The sequence below is a fragment of the Lepus europaeus genome, chromosome X (genome assembly GCF_033115175.1).
Source record: "Lepus europaeus isolate LE1 chromosome X, mLepTim1.pri, whole genome shotgun sequence".
NCBI classification, from domain to species: Eukaryota; Metazoa; Chordata; class Mammalia; order Lagomorpha; family Leporidae; genus Lepus; species Lepus europaeus.
In genome coordinates, this window is record NC_084850.1 from 30,043,429 (window position 1) to 30,058,890 (window position 15,462).

Genomic DNA, 15,462 nt, shown 5'->3' on the forward strand with positions numbered 1-15,462 from the left:
TTGGGGGGTGAACCAACAGAAAAGGAAGACTTTTCTCTCTGTCTCTCTCTCTCACTGTCCACTCTGCCTGTCAAAAAAAAAGGGGGGAGGGAATGTTAGGAAAATGGTGCAGTTTTATCTATGGTGCTATCTACACCCTGATTTACATCCTATGCCCTGGCTCCCGTAGCCATTGCTGAAAGCCAGGTGGCCACACGGCCCAACTGCTGTTGTCAAGCTCCACCCCCATCCTAATGGGATTTGCTGCTCCTTCTTCCCTGCCCGCCCTCCAGCAAAGTTTTAAAAGGACCTGTAGGAACACGTGGCTCTCTTGGCTCTTCTCCCCTGCTCTCTGCTCTCTCCTCTCTCTTGGCTCCTCTCGTCTGCTCTCCTCTCCTCCTCTTGTCTCTCTTGGTTTCTTTCTTCTCTCCTGTTCACTCTCTCTAGCCTCCTCTTCTCCTCTCTCACTCCCCTCTCTCCTCTCCTCTCTTCTTTCTCTCTTACTCTCCTTTTCCTTCTTTGTGCCTTCCCTCCAGTCTGCTACGTTTTCCCCAATAAAGCCTTTCCCTTAAAAAAAAAAAGTACAGTGTAGGGATTTTTAAGGTCATGAAAAAGAAAAACTATTTTAATGTTTTATTTATTTTAATCTACTGGAATGACAAAATGAGAAAGAGCGAGAGCGAGAGAGAGAGAGACCCTAAGAGAGCTCCATCTGCTGATTCACATCCCAAATGCCACACCAAAGCTGAGTCAGGTTGAAGTCAGGAGGCTGGAATGCAGGGACCCAAGTACTTGGGCTATCATCTCCTGCCTCCCAGGATGCATTAGCAAGAAGTTGGATCAGAAGCAGACTTACCATGGACTTGAATCAGCACTCTGAAATGGGATGTGGATATCCCAAACAATGGCTTAAGCCACTGAACCACAATGCAAGGACCAAAAAGTCTACTTTTATAGGTGGTTGCAAGATTAATAAAAGGAACATGGATGCTGGAGCAACATTTGGGTGAGACTCCTTGCTCCAGATTTATCTGCTGCATGATTCTGGGCAACTTACTTTGTCTCTGAGTCTCAGTTTCTTTATCCATAAAATGATGATAAACATGACATTCTGTATGCAAATACAATAATTTCAGTTCCAGACATTTAATGGGAATTCACAAAATGTTACTATGCAATTTTTATACGTGGACTAAGCAAAATATAATTATTATTCTAAAATAGAGCATATGTTACAGATATAAATAGTTTAAGAGCATAATTAGGACTGCGATATCTCCATAGTGAAGCATTTTGGATGCTATGACATCTGATGTGTAAAGAAGAGACTGTGTAGAAAGCAAGCCACCTCCTAATTGTGATTTGAAAATGTTAGGAATATCTTTGTGCCTCTAATATATTATTCCATTAACTTTCATATAATGCTTGAATTTCTACAATTAGGATATTACTTTCTTAAACTATAGAATTTTTTTTGGTAAAATAACAACAAATAAGGACACCAGGGTTTTTTTTTTAAACTTTTATTTTATTAATTTATTTGATATATATATATATATATATATATATAGAGAGAGAGAGAGAGAGAGAGAGAGAGAGGGATTCCTATCCAATGGTTCACTCCCCCAAATACCTGCATTGGCCAGGAGTAGGCCATGTTGAAGTTGGGAGCCAGAAATTCAGTCCAGGTCTCACTCATGAATGGCAGGAACCCCTGTATTTGAGCCATCACCTATTTTCTTCTACTGTGCATAATAGCAGAGACCTGGAATGTGGAGTGAAGCCTAGGCTTGAATCTGGGCACTCTAAGGATGGTAGGTAAATCAAATGGTATCTTAACAATTGCACAAAATGCCAAGTTGATACCAAGATATCAAGCTCTAAGATACCAAGTTCAAAAGATGATTTTTTCTTTTTACAGGCAGAGTGTACAGTGAGAGAGAGAGACAGAGAGAAAGGTCTTCCTTTGCCGTTGGTTCACCCTCTAATGGCCACCGCAGCCAGCGCCCTGCGGCCAGCACACTGCACTGATCCGAAGCCAGGAGCCAGGTGCGTCTCCTGGTCTCCCATGCGGGTGCAGGGCCCAAGAACTTGGGCCATCCTCCACTGCACTCCCAGGCCACAGCAGAGAGCTGGACTGGAAGTGGGGCAACTGGGACAGAATCCAGCACCCCGCCTGGGACTAGAACCCAGTGTGCCAGCGCTGCAGGCGGAGCATTAGCCTATTGAGCCGCGGCGCCTGCCCAAAAGATGATTTAAAGTACTTAACTGCAACTGCCTAAAATCATTGCATGATCAGTTCGGGAAAAATAAATATTGAAATGTTATTTGGTTGCTCATATAATCAGCAGGGAATCTGAAATCCAGGCTTGCGATATGAGCAGAAAAAAGGGATCAAGGATATACTGGAGAACATACTCAACTGATGACTAGAATAGTGGCAGTAACACCCAATTCAAAATTTACATGGGTTGGCAAATGTAGTCACCTGACAAAAGGAAATTAAGAGAAGTGGTATTTTTTCAATTTCTGTGCAGAAGTGGACTCACTTCTGCCAAAATTTAGCAAAGTATGAAATTCATTAAGTAACGAGACTCAGAAGACAGGCAAATATAATGACAAGTGTTCATAACAAATGTGATGCAGACCAATAATAAAACATTGATACATGAGGGAATTATATGTGGGAAGGTGTAGTATATTTACATGCCTAACATACTGAATCAAAAGAAATAGAGGTCATAATATATGATAAAAGAGGGAAATCTGAAGTCAAACCTGAGAAATTCAGGTTGAGATTTACCTTTACATGTTTATACGGTGCTATCTAATAGGAATAATGTTTGAAAAGCCTATCCTTGCTGCAATGAAAAAGTAAAATGTAGGAAACAGAGATGGGAAGTGGAATATCTGAGTTTGGTAATTATCAATATTCTGTCAGTCAACATTCCACAGACACAAATTTAATGGTGAAAATGCCTAGAACTCATTTGCTCTTTCTAATCATTCCTACCTTACTGTTTCCCCCATTTGTTACATCATTTCAAAAAGGTACACTTTGGCCTCCTATGATTAGTAAGTTCATGAAGTTTCTAGAGTTCGTACTCTCTCTCTCATGATTCTAAGTTTACAACAAGTGTGGCTGCTGAATAAAGTACTACTTCCTCTAAATCTTCCATATGTTCTACAAAATCTGTCTTTTTGGAAAAGCATGAAATCTAATATCCTCCTGATTTACTTTAGAATTTTAGCTGGAACTCATTATCAAATCAGAGAAATCATCAATGAACTGTGTATCTTAACTGGTTGGCTGAAAGTGTAAGTGGAAGCAATGCTTTCTATAAATTCATCTCACTAATAAAAATGAGCTTTGAAACAAATGCTTGTCACTCCCTCACTTATATATTTTATAACTTCTTATTTTATAAGTGTTTGTTCATAATGACATGAATGCAAATAGTGTCAAAGCTTGTTCTCTTAGTACACAGGACACTTAGTCCTTCACATGTATATATTTTTGTACCAACTTTAATATAAAATGCACTGTATTGTGGGAAGATGTTGGAAGGAACAAGATAAAATATCTTTATTAAATACCACTTTCACATCTTCTCCAATCACAGCTCCTTTACATTTTACCATGTCAATATTTACTCAATCAAAACTATCAATATTATCCTTCCCTTGTTTTGCAGTTAAAGCATATCAATTTCACCTTCTGCAGAAAATCTAGGATGACAATCCTAAATGTGTCAGTGTGCCTTTTAGGAATGGTATTTTAGACATCAAACAGAACTATACTGTAAAGACTCAATTTATGGGCAATTTGAATTGTACTAGCTAGAAATATGAAAAGCATTTAAAAACCAAAGATAAAAAATGAACATATAAAAAGAAATACTAAATAAAAAGAGTACCATAGGTTGTCAGAAAAGCCATCACATTTTTCTTGCAGGGAAATTTTTATGCATAGTGATCATAGATGCTGACCATAAATATTTTAGTTTGATGATCTCACTTGGTTTGATGATCTCACTTGGTTATGGGGTTAGGGGGAGGCGAGGTAGAGGCCAGGAGCAGCGTTGTTGTACTGTGTGGAATGATCTTTTGAACTACAGCCAATTTAGACATTTTAGCCTCTGGCCTGTTGGTGTATTAGTGAACAATGGCTTTATCATCCAACAGCTAGGGCATATTCTGGGCAGAGCAGTATTCTGTAAGCTTCTGTAGATTTATAATGTATACATCATTGGAGATATCAGAGTAGGTCAAATGTCCAACAAAGGTCACAGAGTTGTTTCATTGCCAACCCAGTTTAATGTTGAAACTGTTAGAAATAAAACCCAAAGGAAAAAAAGGAATAATGCAATATTATTTCTATGAGAAAATTTTGTTTCATTTTTTTAATGAATCAGAATGACCCATTCTTAGAGAAGATGAAAATATCTCATCTCAAGCTAACATATTCTAGTGGGTGCCAAAAGTAACTTTTTCCAAAGGCTAGAATTCCTGACTGATGTGGTCAATCATGTATGAACTTAAAAAATGGGGCACATAAATGTTGGCATTATCTGGCCTAGTCCTGTTCCTTTACATAAAATCATTCAAGACAGATCTTGAAGATCTCAAGAGGTATACAATGCATTTATGTTTCTCCAGTATTTTCTCTTGTTCTAAAAATCTCATTTCTTATTTCCATTTAAGTAAATCTCTTCTTTCACAATGCATGCATGCTATTCTTCAATGAACTCTTTCATTTTCCTTGAATTTCTTTCTTGCTTAGTTCATGTTCCTGCTAACTAGGCCCACATTTTTCTTATCCTTGCAACCATGGTTTATATCTATTGTTTGCCCTAGATATTGTAGTTTCTCTACACCATATGTGAAAATTTGGCTTCATAGCTTTAAAATATTTTAATGAACTGGATCTTGCCTATCACACCAATTGTATTCGCTTTTCCCTGAAAAAAAAAATCTCTGGTTTATTAACATCTTTTAAGAGCGTGCAGCCAAGTTTCACATAACACATAGGTAAATACAATATTTAGGACAAAGAATGGATATAGAACATACTTACATGGATAAGAAAGGAGTAGATCTGGTTATCAGTAACATAAAACAAGAAATACAAGTGAAAAAAACCCTTAAAGCACTCAATAGTATTTTCACAAAATGGTACGTTACATTATGCTTTTTCCAACAATAATACTAATTTAATGTCTTACACCAAAGCAGCAAAAAGTAGGATTTTAATATAATAAATTAAAAATCAAGTAAAAAGTTAAAAACCTACTAAAAAGCATGGTCCTGAGAGTAAATTAAAATTTAAAATTATCACCTTTGTTTTACTTGATGTGATAACCTTTTATATAATACAATGGAGCCATTCAAGCATCATTTCCTTTAGAGTGATCCCCAATGCCATGCTGTTGAAATTTTTTTCGTTATGATAACAAAGAGCAGAAAATGATCACTCCATGCTCATTGAGGTTACTGTCAAAGGCAAAACAATATCTAACAGATTTGTGATGTGGGGAATATCATAGTCATGATAACATTAAACTCATAGATTAATTAGGCTAGCTTAATCAAGGTGGGTGCCAAAAGTAACTTTTTCCAAAGGCTAGAATTCCTGACTAATGTTAGCTTAATGAAGGTTTATTTTGAAACTGGATAGGCAAAATCTGAACTCTGATAAAATATATTCATCAAGTCTACACAGGTATAAAAATTGTTATAAAAATGTCTTGAAACATTAAAAAACAACTATAACAGAAGACATGTTTTGGCCGTGATTTAAAGGGGAAATCCACTGTTTCACCAATACTCTGATTTTTCAGGACTGAGTTCTCAGCTCTCACTGCTATGGGCGTTTGAGGAGTGAACAAGTTGATGAGAGTTTCTCTCTCTCTCTCCCTCTCTCACTCTCTCTCTCTCTCTTACACACACACACGCTGAAATAAAATACTTTATTTTATTATTTTTTTATTTTTTGACAGGCAGAGTAGACAGTGAGAGAGAGAGACAGAGAGAAAGGTCTTCCTTTGCCATTGGTTCACCCTCCAATGACTGCCATGGCCAGCGCGCTGCGGCCGGGGCACCGCACTGGTCTGAAGGCAGGAGCCAGGTGTTTCTCCTAGTCTCCCATGGGGTGCAGGGCCCAAGCACTTGGGCCATCCTCCATCCAGTCCAGAGAGCTGGACTGGAAGAAGAGCAACCGGGACAGAATCTGGTACCCCGACTGGGACTAGAACCCGGTGTGCTGGCGCCGCAATGCGGAGGATTAGCCTATTGAGCCACGGCACCAGCCAAATATTTTAAAATTAAAGGATAAGTTGGTTTTGCTGCAAATGTGAAATCCAGGCATAGAAGTGATAAGTTCATGAAATGCATATTAAGAAAAAGCCACATACAAATTTTGACCCTTTAATTCCAGTTTTTCCATGAACCTTTGGAAGTACCCTTGCATATATATATATGTATATGTATATATATATATATATACATTCATATATATAATATGTTATAATTATATGTGTAATAAAATAAAATAAAAGTAGTACAAGATACCCAAAAGTGCAAACAGCACATTATGTTACTAAATTAAAAATACAAATAAAGGTCCTTACTTATGTACACATCAGGAAAGCGACGAGTGAACTAGATATTCTAAAGAAAATAAAGGAAACCCCTCCCAGTGAAAAACTCATAGATATTTCATAAAATATAAAAATGTAACTTAAATACATTGCTAATCTCATAATAAAGGAAAAGAAATGCCCAAGGATCACAAAAATAAAAGAGTTGAAATACACATGGTGAAATATGGGCTGCCTAAAACAGGAAGCTGGAACTTTAGGGATCAAAGCCAAGCTCACAGAAAACATGATCCAACCATGTACTCTATACAAAAGATTCATTTTAGATGCAAAGATAGAAATGTATTGAAAGTGAGCTACTGAAAAAGATAGTCCATGCAAGTAATAACCAAAAGGCAGCAGAAGTGGCTGTACTAATATTAGGGGAAAAATGGATTTCAAAAGCATTTTCAAGAGGCAAATGAGGACTTCTACATCAATAAAGGCTTCAATAAAGCAAGAACATACAATAATCACAAACATTTACTCTCCTAATAATAGGACATCAACATTTATGGAAAAAAACTGACAAAATACTAGTTGATTTTGCAATATCTAACAGTCAACAATGGCAAAAAAATCCAGATAAAAGATAAGAAAATATAGAGATTAGGGGCAGCATTATGGCATGGTGGATTTAGTTGTCACCTGCTGTGCCAGCATCCCATACGGGCACTACTTCAAGTCCTTGCTTATCCAGCTCCTTGCTGATGCACCTGGGAAAGCAGAGGAAGATGGCCCAAGTGCTTGGGACCCTGCACCCATGTGGGAGGCCTGAAGGAGGCTCCTGGCTTCTGACTTCAGCCAGGCCCAGACCCAGTTGTTGTGGCCATTTGGGTAATGAGCAAGAGGATGGAAGACCTCTCTCTGTGTGTCCCTCCCTCTCCTTCTGTAACTCTGACTTTTGAATGAATGAACAAATCTTAAAAAAAAAGAGAGATTAAGTAACACAATTAACCTATTAGATCTAACATTTATAAGACATTGTACCCAACACAAAACAATACACCTGTTCTTCTTAAGTGTATATAGAACTTTTCCAGGGCTGGCCTCATGTTAGACAATAAAATCAGTCTCAATACATTGAAAGCATGAATATCATACATATGTACGCGCATGCTATCTTCTCCAACAATGGTATGAAGTAAAAAATCAGTAAAAAGAATAAAACTGGATGATCACAAATTTGTGAAAATTACAGAAAAAAAACCCACTCTTCAATAAGCAATGAATCATGAAAGAAATTCCACAAAGAGGGTGGGAATTTGACCTCGTGATGGAGATGCCACTTGAGATGCCTGCATCCCACATCTGTACTGCTTCTGCTTCTGAGCCAGATGCCCTGGTAATGCACACCCTGGGGGATAGCAGATGATGGCTCAAGTAGTTGGGGTGCGTCCACATCCTGCACATAAATCTACAGTGTCCCTCTAATTTGTGTGGAGTTTCCTCTGCCATTTTCTCCCCCACTCTTCCCTGAGACTGTGCACTCTCCACTTTTTTTTATAACTATCTTCCCCTAGACTACAGCAGTAAGCTTCCTCCCTATTCCGCTATCTTGACTCTCAAATGTCATGTATTTTAAGAATATCAATGAAATTTGTTAAATAGTGTGACAAGAGAAGCATTGATTATAAGTCACTATAGAACTTTAATAGTCAACTCTTAGCAAAAAGCAACATATGTGAGAATAGTCCTTTCCATTGGATCATGTTCGTCACCAAAGTCCTCCTGGATTCCTTTCCCCAAAAGATGAAATTTATCTTACTTTTGTTTCTATTTTTGTAAAGGTAGCATATCCCAAATTTTTGTTTCAAGAAGAAAAGTAAAAAAAAATAACATTTTACATTTAGTTCACATTTCCATCACCTGCACATGCAGTTGAGGAAAGAAATAGTTAAGACTATTATCCTAAAGGATCATTTTCTTAAACAGGCCCACAACCATCCAGTTCCACCTGCATTGGATTTCATATAGATCTTTTTAAACATATTATTTTTAAAATATTTATTTATTTATTTGAAAGGCAGAGTGATGAGAGAAGAGAGGAGAGCCAAAAAGATTTTCCATCCACTGGTCCACTCTGCAAATGACTGTAATAGCTGGGCTTGGTCCAGGCCAATGCCAGGAGCCTAGAACCCCATCTAGGTCTTCCATATAGGTGGCAAGGGTCCAAGGAATTGAGACATTCTCTGCTGCTTTCCCAGGCACATTATCAGGAAGCTGGATTGGAAAGGGAGCAGCCAGGACCCAAACCAGTGTTTGGATATGATATGCCAGCAATACAGGTGGCAGCTTAATGCTCTGTGTAACAATCCCCATCTCTCATATATACCTTCATGGGCTTACTACTCTGGTTTTTCTAATTGGTTTTTGGCATGCTTAGAGCTCCAGTTTCTTGACTATGTTCTTTGCATCTGTACTTAGATGATGGATTCTTCAGCTTCTCTCTCTCCCCCTCTTTTCTTCCCTGCTCAATATGCCCACACATCCATACTCCCAATCCCCACAGTGACACTGATTAACTTATTCTACACAATTTTTTCCTGAAGGTATTTCTCTTTTGGAGATTTTTAAAGCTAAATCTTTGGGCCTCTAACTCCTTCCATTGCTATTAAAACATTTATAAATATCATTGAAGGCTTACTTCACTGACAAGAGTTTTAGTAATAAGCAGTAAAAAACAAAAAATCTTTAAGTGAATCCAAGATTTTATAGCCAGCTTGCTCAAAAATGTCTAATACTCAACTTGTCTTATTTCTAACATAACTGATTCAGATAAAGCTGTTATTACCATTTATATTTCAAAAAAGGAGATTTTGAAAAGAAAAACTTGAAAGATTTAATTAAAATATGCTCTTTCACATTTAATACCTCCTAATGCTTTTAATTAATCTGAATTTCCATAATTACTTGTTTAATTTTTTCCATGTGTAAATAGCAAATTAAAGTATTAAACTACCATCAAACATTGTATAGAATTAAATATATAATTGTTCCCTGGCCGATTAAAGGATTACATGGAAAAAGTAGTTATGCTTCAGGTAAAGATTTTTGCTATTTGATTTTCAAATTTTAAATAGCTTTAAATAATTTGTTCAACATAATTGCTTTCAGAGTACAGTCTCTTGTATAAATAAGTAGAAAACAGTCTTCTTCAAAAAGAGTATAGATTTACGAAAACATTACAAGTCCTACATGCAATTAAAATAAATGTATGTGAGGCATAAAATGCCTGTTGAAGAAGTGAAAAGAGACAAGGTGATGAGATGTTTTCCTAGCCTCAGGATGTGATCAGCCTAAGAGCATTTGTATTGATGCTATACTTTTTACAAACCTATCTTCTAGTAGCTTAGAGTTGTCTACCAAATTACATCCTTCTGGAAAGCTGTTTGGATGAGATTTTGCTGAAAGATCAAACTTTTCTCTCTCTAATTAACTGACACAAATGCACTAAACCTCACTGAGCTCAGTTCATTTTCTAACTTTTAATCTTGTCTGAGGATTATGCCAAGCAAATGCAATAAATAACAACTTACAACCTACTAAGTTTACTCATGTAATTATTCATCTTAAATGGAACTGTTAATAGTAATTGAACCTAAAATGTCCCAATATGTAATTTTAGTTTATAAGTAAAAATATCAGCAATAACACTAATAACACTTCTAAACTATTTCAAGATCCAGTGAAGATTATTATGCTTATGGAATATATTTCTATTTACTAGTGCCCTTCAATTTTGTATTGAACTTCCCTGGATAAAATCCTTATTTAGTGCAGTGAAGCTACTACATCCATATGTATGTATGTATGTATCTATCTATCTATCAGTAGATGTCATGGGCTCTAAGTTGTTCACATTCTCCCAAAGTGTCAGTTTCTCTTATTCCTGAAATTAGTATCCTCACTAACAAGACCTGAATTATAATACAAAGATGCCCTAGTGTCAGGCAGACAATTAGACATGAGCTAATGGGGAAGGGGGCACCAGATTCTCCTCATCTGGGGATGAAACCAAGGACCCTTGCTCTCTGCTGTGATACACCCAAGACTGCTTACTTTATAGTTTAACTTGTGGTGAAGTTGTTCTGATAAAATGAGAGCTCATTCCAATGAAAACATTTCTTTTTTTGTTTTTTAAAAAAAAATTTATTTATTTATTTGCGAGATAGAGTACAGACAGTGAGAAAGAGAGACCGAGAGAAAGGTCTTCCTTCGAGTGGTTCACTCCCCAAATGTCTGTAATGGCCGGAGCTGCACCGATCTGAAGCCAGGAGCCAGGAGCCAGGAGCATCTTCCTGGTCTCCCACACAGGTGCAGGAGCCCAAGGACTTAGGCCATCTTCTATTGCTTTCCCCAGCAATAGCAGAGAGCTGGATCAGAAGAGGAGCAGCCAGGACTTGAACAAGCGCCCATATGGGATGCTGGCGCCACAGGCGGAAGATTAACCTACTGCTCCATGGTGCTGGCCCCGAAAACATTTCTAATTTATAGCCAATCACAAATGTCAATCATGAGCATTAGGGCCACATCACAGGCCAACACCCTTAAACTTTAGAGATAAAAACCCTAAACCTGGAAGAAACGGTGCCACGCTTTCTCAACTGGCCTTCTGGTCTCTTGAAACATACTTTAATAAACTTTGCTTTTCTATCCCTATTTTCCTCTGAACATTAATTCATTAATTCATCAGCAAAAAAATAATTGAAGCAAGCCATCCTCCACTAATGACAATGGGCCCAGTTGATACTAGGTTGTAAAGGTGATGGAGGACTGTTTCGCAGGTGTCAGTTCAGTATGAATTTACACACAGTTGCTAATCATATCACAATACAATTAACTTTGTCTTTAAAATTCTTCTCAATTCAAAACTTGAGGGTAGGATTAAGATGGTGGAGTAGGGAGAGAGACTAGAGTTAGTCTAGCAGAAGATAGTTTTAAAAAAAGTGGAGAGAGTGCCGTCTCAGGGAAGAGTTAGGGAGAAAACGGCAGAGGAAACTCCACGCAAATGAGAGGAACACAGTAGACCTACATGGTGTGGGCATGCACAAACCAGGACACCAGTAGCCAAGAGCCTCAGCACCAGCTTTGGAGAGAGGTGAGACCAGACTGCAGCAGCCCAAGTCACTGGCGATAAAGCTGCAGGAAAAACTGGGAGGGAGTCTTGCCTGGAGTCCTGTGTGGGATAGTGTACCTGCCAAACTAGAGGAGGAAAAAAGAGGGTGCACGTTTCTCTCTCCCCAATCACCCTGCAACAGCATCCAGTAACAATCCAGTATAGAGCGGGTGCCATTTTGGACATATGTAACAGCTGCGCCAGTTCATGTCCACAACCAGCAACCAGCTGAGTGGAGACTCCTGAGCAAAATGAAGAGGCAACTGACAGAATGGGAGAAATTATTTATAAACTATGCAACTGATAAAGGATAATAACCAGAATATATAAAGAGATCAAGAAACTCAACAAGACACCAGTTCAACTCCTGGCTGCTCCTCTTCTGATCCAGCTCTGCTATGGCCTGGGTAAGCAGCAGAAGAGGACCCAAGTGCTTGAGGCCCTGCACCCACGTGGGAGATCCAGAGGAAGCTCCTGGCTCCTGGATTTGTATCGGCACAACTCTGGCTGTTACGTCCATTTGGGGAGTGAACCAGTGGATGGAAGACCTCTCTCTTTCTCTCTCTGCCTCGCTATAAATCTACCTTTCAAATAAATAAACAAATCTTTTAAAAAATGCAATGACTTTGAACAGCCCTTGTTTCGACTGTTGAGGAGCAACTTTTTTTTTTTTTTTACTGTGCAAATTGTTGAAATCATTACTTAGTACAGAATTGGTTTTCTGTTTATAAAGTTTATTAAAAATGGATCTTAATGGAGAATGGGACTGGGAATGCAAGAGGAAGGAGGAGTAGTGGTGGGAGAGTGGGTGGGAGGGCAGGTACGATAGGAAGAACCATGATATTCCTGAGGTTGTATTTATGAAATGCATGAAGTCTGTATTCCTTAAATAAAAGGTTTCTTTGAGGGGAAAATAAAAACAAAACAAAAACAAAAAACCCCACAACATTTGATGAGCAAAACCAAGCTCTCCTGTATGGGATTACCTCATTTACACATTTCAGGTAATGAGATATTTATGAGACTTAGATTATATAATATTGCAATGGCCAATTTGTTTCATTCATAGGTAATCTCTCTATCACTTTGTGAATTCTTGACATCTATAATCCCCTGCTTAAGTCAGTGTTTGCATAGAAATACTTTTACCTTTTTAGGTACAGTTTCTGGATATCTGAACATTAACAAAGAACAAAGAGACATAAAGGGGAAAATGTTAAATTTTTTATGTATATAGGAGTTACAAAGAAGGTGTTAGTTCAATAAATATTTGAAGTCAGAGCCTTATAAACTCAACTTAGTAGGGAAAGAGTATAGTCTTCTATGAAAAGAACAACAAAGTTTGTCTAGAAAAGCATTTGTGATGACAGTAGTTCACGAAGGTATTAGTGAATTATATTTCTATTTTCTTCATGGCAATTGAACACTCAGATGAAATTTATGTTGTTTCTTTTTTTAGAGATTTATTTAATTTATTTACTTCTTTGAAAGGCAAAGTTACAAAGAGAAAAGGAAAGACAGAGAGAGATCTCCCATCTGCTGGTTCACTCCCCCAATGGCCACAATGGCCAGGGCTGTGCCAGGCCGAAACCAGGAGCCAGGAGCTTCATCCAGGTCTCCCATGTGGATGCAGGGGCCCAAGCACTTGGGCAATCCTCCTCTGCTTTCAAAGGAGCATTAGCAGGGAGCTGGTTTGGAAGTGGAACAGCCGGGACTCAAACTGGCACCCATATGGGATGCTGCTGTGCAGGCAGAGGCTTAACCTGCTATGCCACAGTGCTGACCCCGGGAATTTATGTTAAACAGGCAGAGTGGACAGCGAGAGAGAGAGAGAGAGAGAGAGAGAGAGGTCTTCCTTTACCGTTGGTTCACCCTCCAGTGGCCACTGCGGTCAGCGTGCTGCGGCCGGCGCACCGAGCTGATCCAAAGCCAGGAGCCAGGTGCTTCCTCCTGGTCTCCCATGTGGGTGCAGGGCTCAAGAACTTGGACCAACCTCCACTGCCTTCCCGGGGCCACAGCAGAGAGCCGGCCTGGAAGAGGGGCAACCGGGACAGAATCCAGCGCCCCGACCGGGACTAGAACCCGGTGTGCTGGCGCCGCAGGCGGAGGATTAGCCTATTGAACCATGGCGCCGGCCTAAATTGATTCTTAGTCTTTCTCTGGTACTAGACTCAGGCTGCAGAAGGAATTTATGGCACTCAACTTTTCCAGAAGTTTCTGTCTTTATTGAGACAAGAGTAGCTCTGAAAAGGTTTCTTCCTGTATTTGCTGATTCTCAAATGTCTTAAGCTTTAATTCGCAAATATCCTCAACTTTAAAAGTTCTTACCGACTCTGGGGGTTCTGAGTGTGTCTTCACACAAGTGTGTCTACACTCACACTGAAAGTATGAGTACATACTTTGCAAAACACAGTACTGATAGATTTTTAAATGTGTTAGTAATCATTTGATGGGAAGTAAGAGGAAGGAGAAGATCTGATGGGACCTGGTGCTCCAAGCTGCCTAAATTTTAAAGAACCCTAGAATTGTTAACAGTCTTCAGTAGGAGTTTTAATTCCCCTGGTTCATCTTACTTTTCTCAGAACTCACTTCTTATTATTTCACCCTTCAATTTCTGCCAAATTCTATCTATGATGTGGGTACAATATAAATCATATCAATCAAAAAGCATTAATTGTTTGTCAGTAAACTCATTTTTGAGACAAATATTTTATGCTGGATAATGAGACAGTGGTACCAATATAATTAAGACAGAATCCTTGCCCTCCAAAGCTCAACAAGCAGGTAGGGAAGACATATAAGGTAAACACATGGTGACAACATATTAAAGAAATGAAGAGTGTCTATGCAGATGGCATGGCAGACATTGGAGAGGAGACAACATTTGACTTTGGACAAATTTACTTCCATTTCTTAGTACAAAAATTAATTTTAGATACATATTTAATACCCACGTTGTTTGGCTTACAATTTCTCTAACTTTCCAAATGATAATAATTGATTTCTGAGTGTAAATGTAATCCTTTCTATGGATGAAACGTACCATATCCCGGATATCCTGTATAATATTCTTGAAACTTCACTTATAAGTTACCCAAAGAATTTTATTGCAAATGATGTACTTATGAAAAATGTCATCACCAATTAGCTCAGCATGATATTCCATAATAATGACCACATTTACCGATGACAGTTCTTATCTCCAGAAATGACATCACTAAATAAATTAATTTCAGAACAGTGGATTATTTTCAATTAGAATTGATATCATTTAATTTATTTCCAATTTTCCTTCCATAAGGCTTAAATTCAGTAAATTTCTTATTTAATGAAATTATACCAGTAAAGAATTCAATTGATTAGACTGAAAACAAAATTCAATAGTGTAAAATAAAACCGATTATAAGATTATAGCTTTGCCAAGCCAGTTTGCATTCAACAGCCCATTTAAAATATGATATGATTGCATATCCATATTACCTGCAAAGAAATAAGTCCTAAAACCTGTAATATCCAAATGTAACAGTATCTATTAACTGATACTTGTTAATATTCAGGACTAAACACATTTCATTCACATTATTAGAAGTAGAGGTCACATGCCAAGTTCATATCACCATCCAAAAGCAATTAAATTGTGTATACCCAGAGATGAAGTAATGAATTTCTGTACAATTCAAATATATTCTACGTCGTTGCTAAGTGTTGTTTAGTTTAACTTAACTT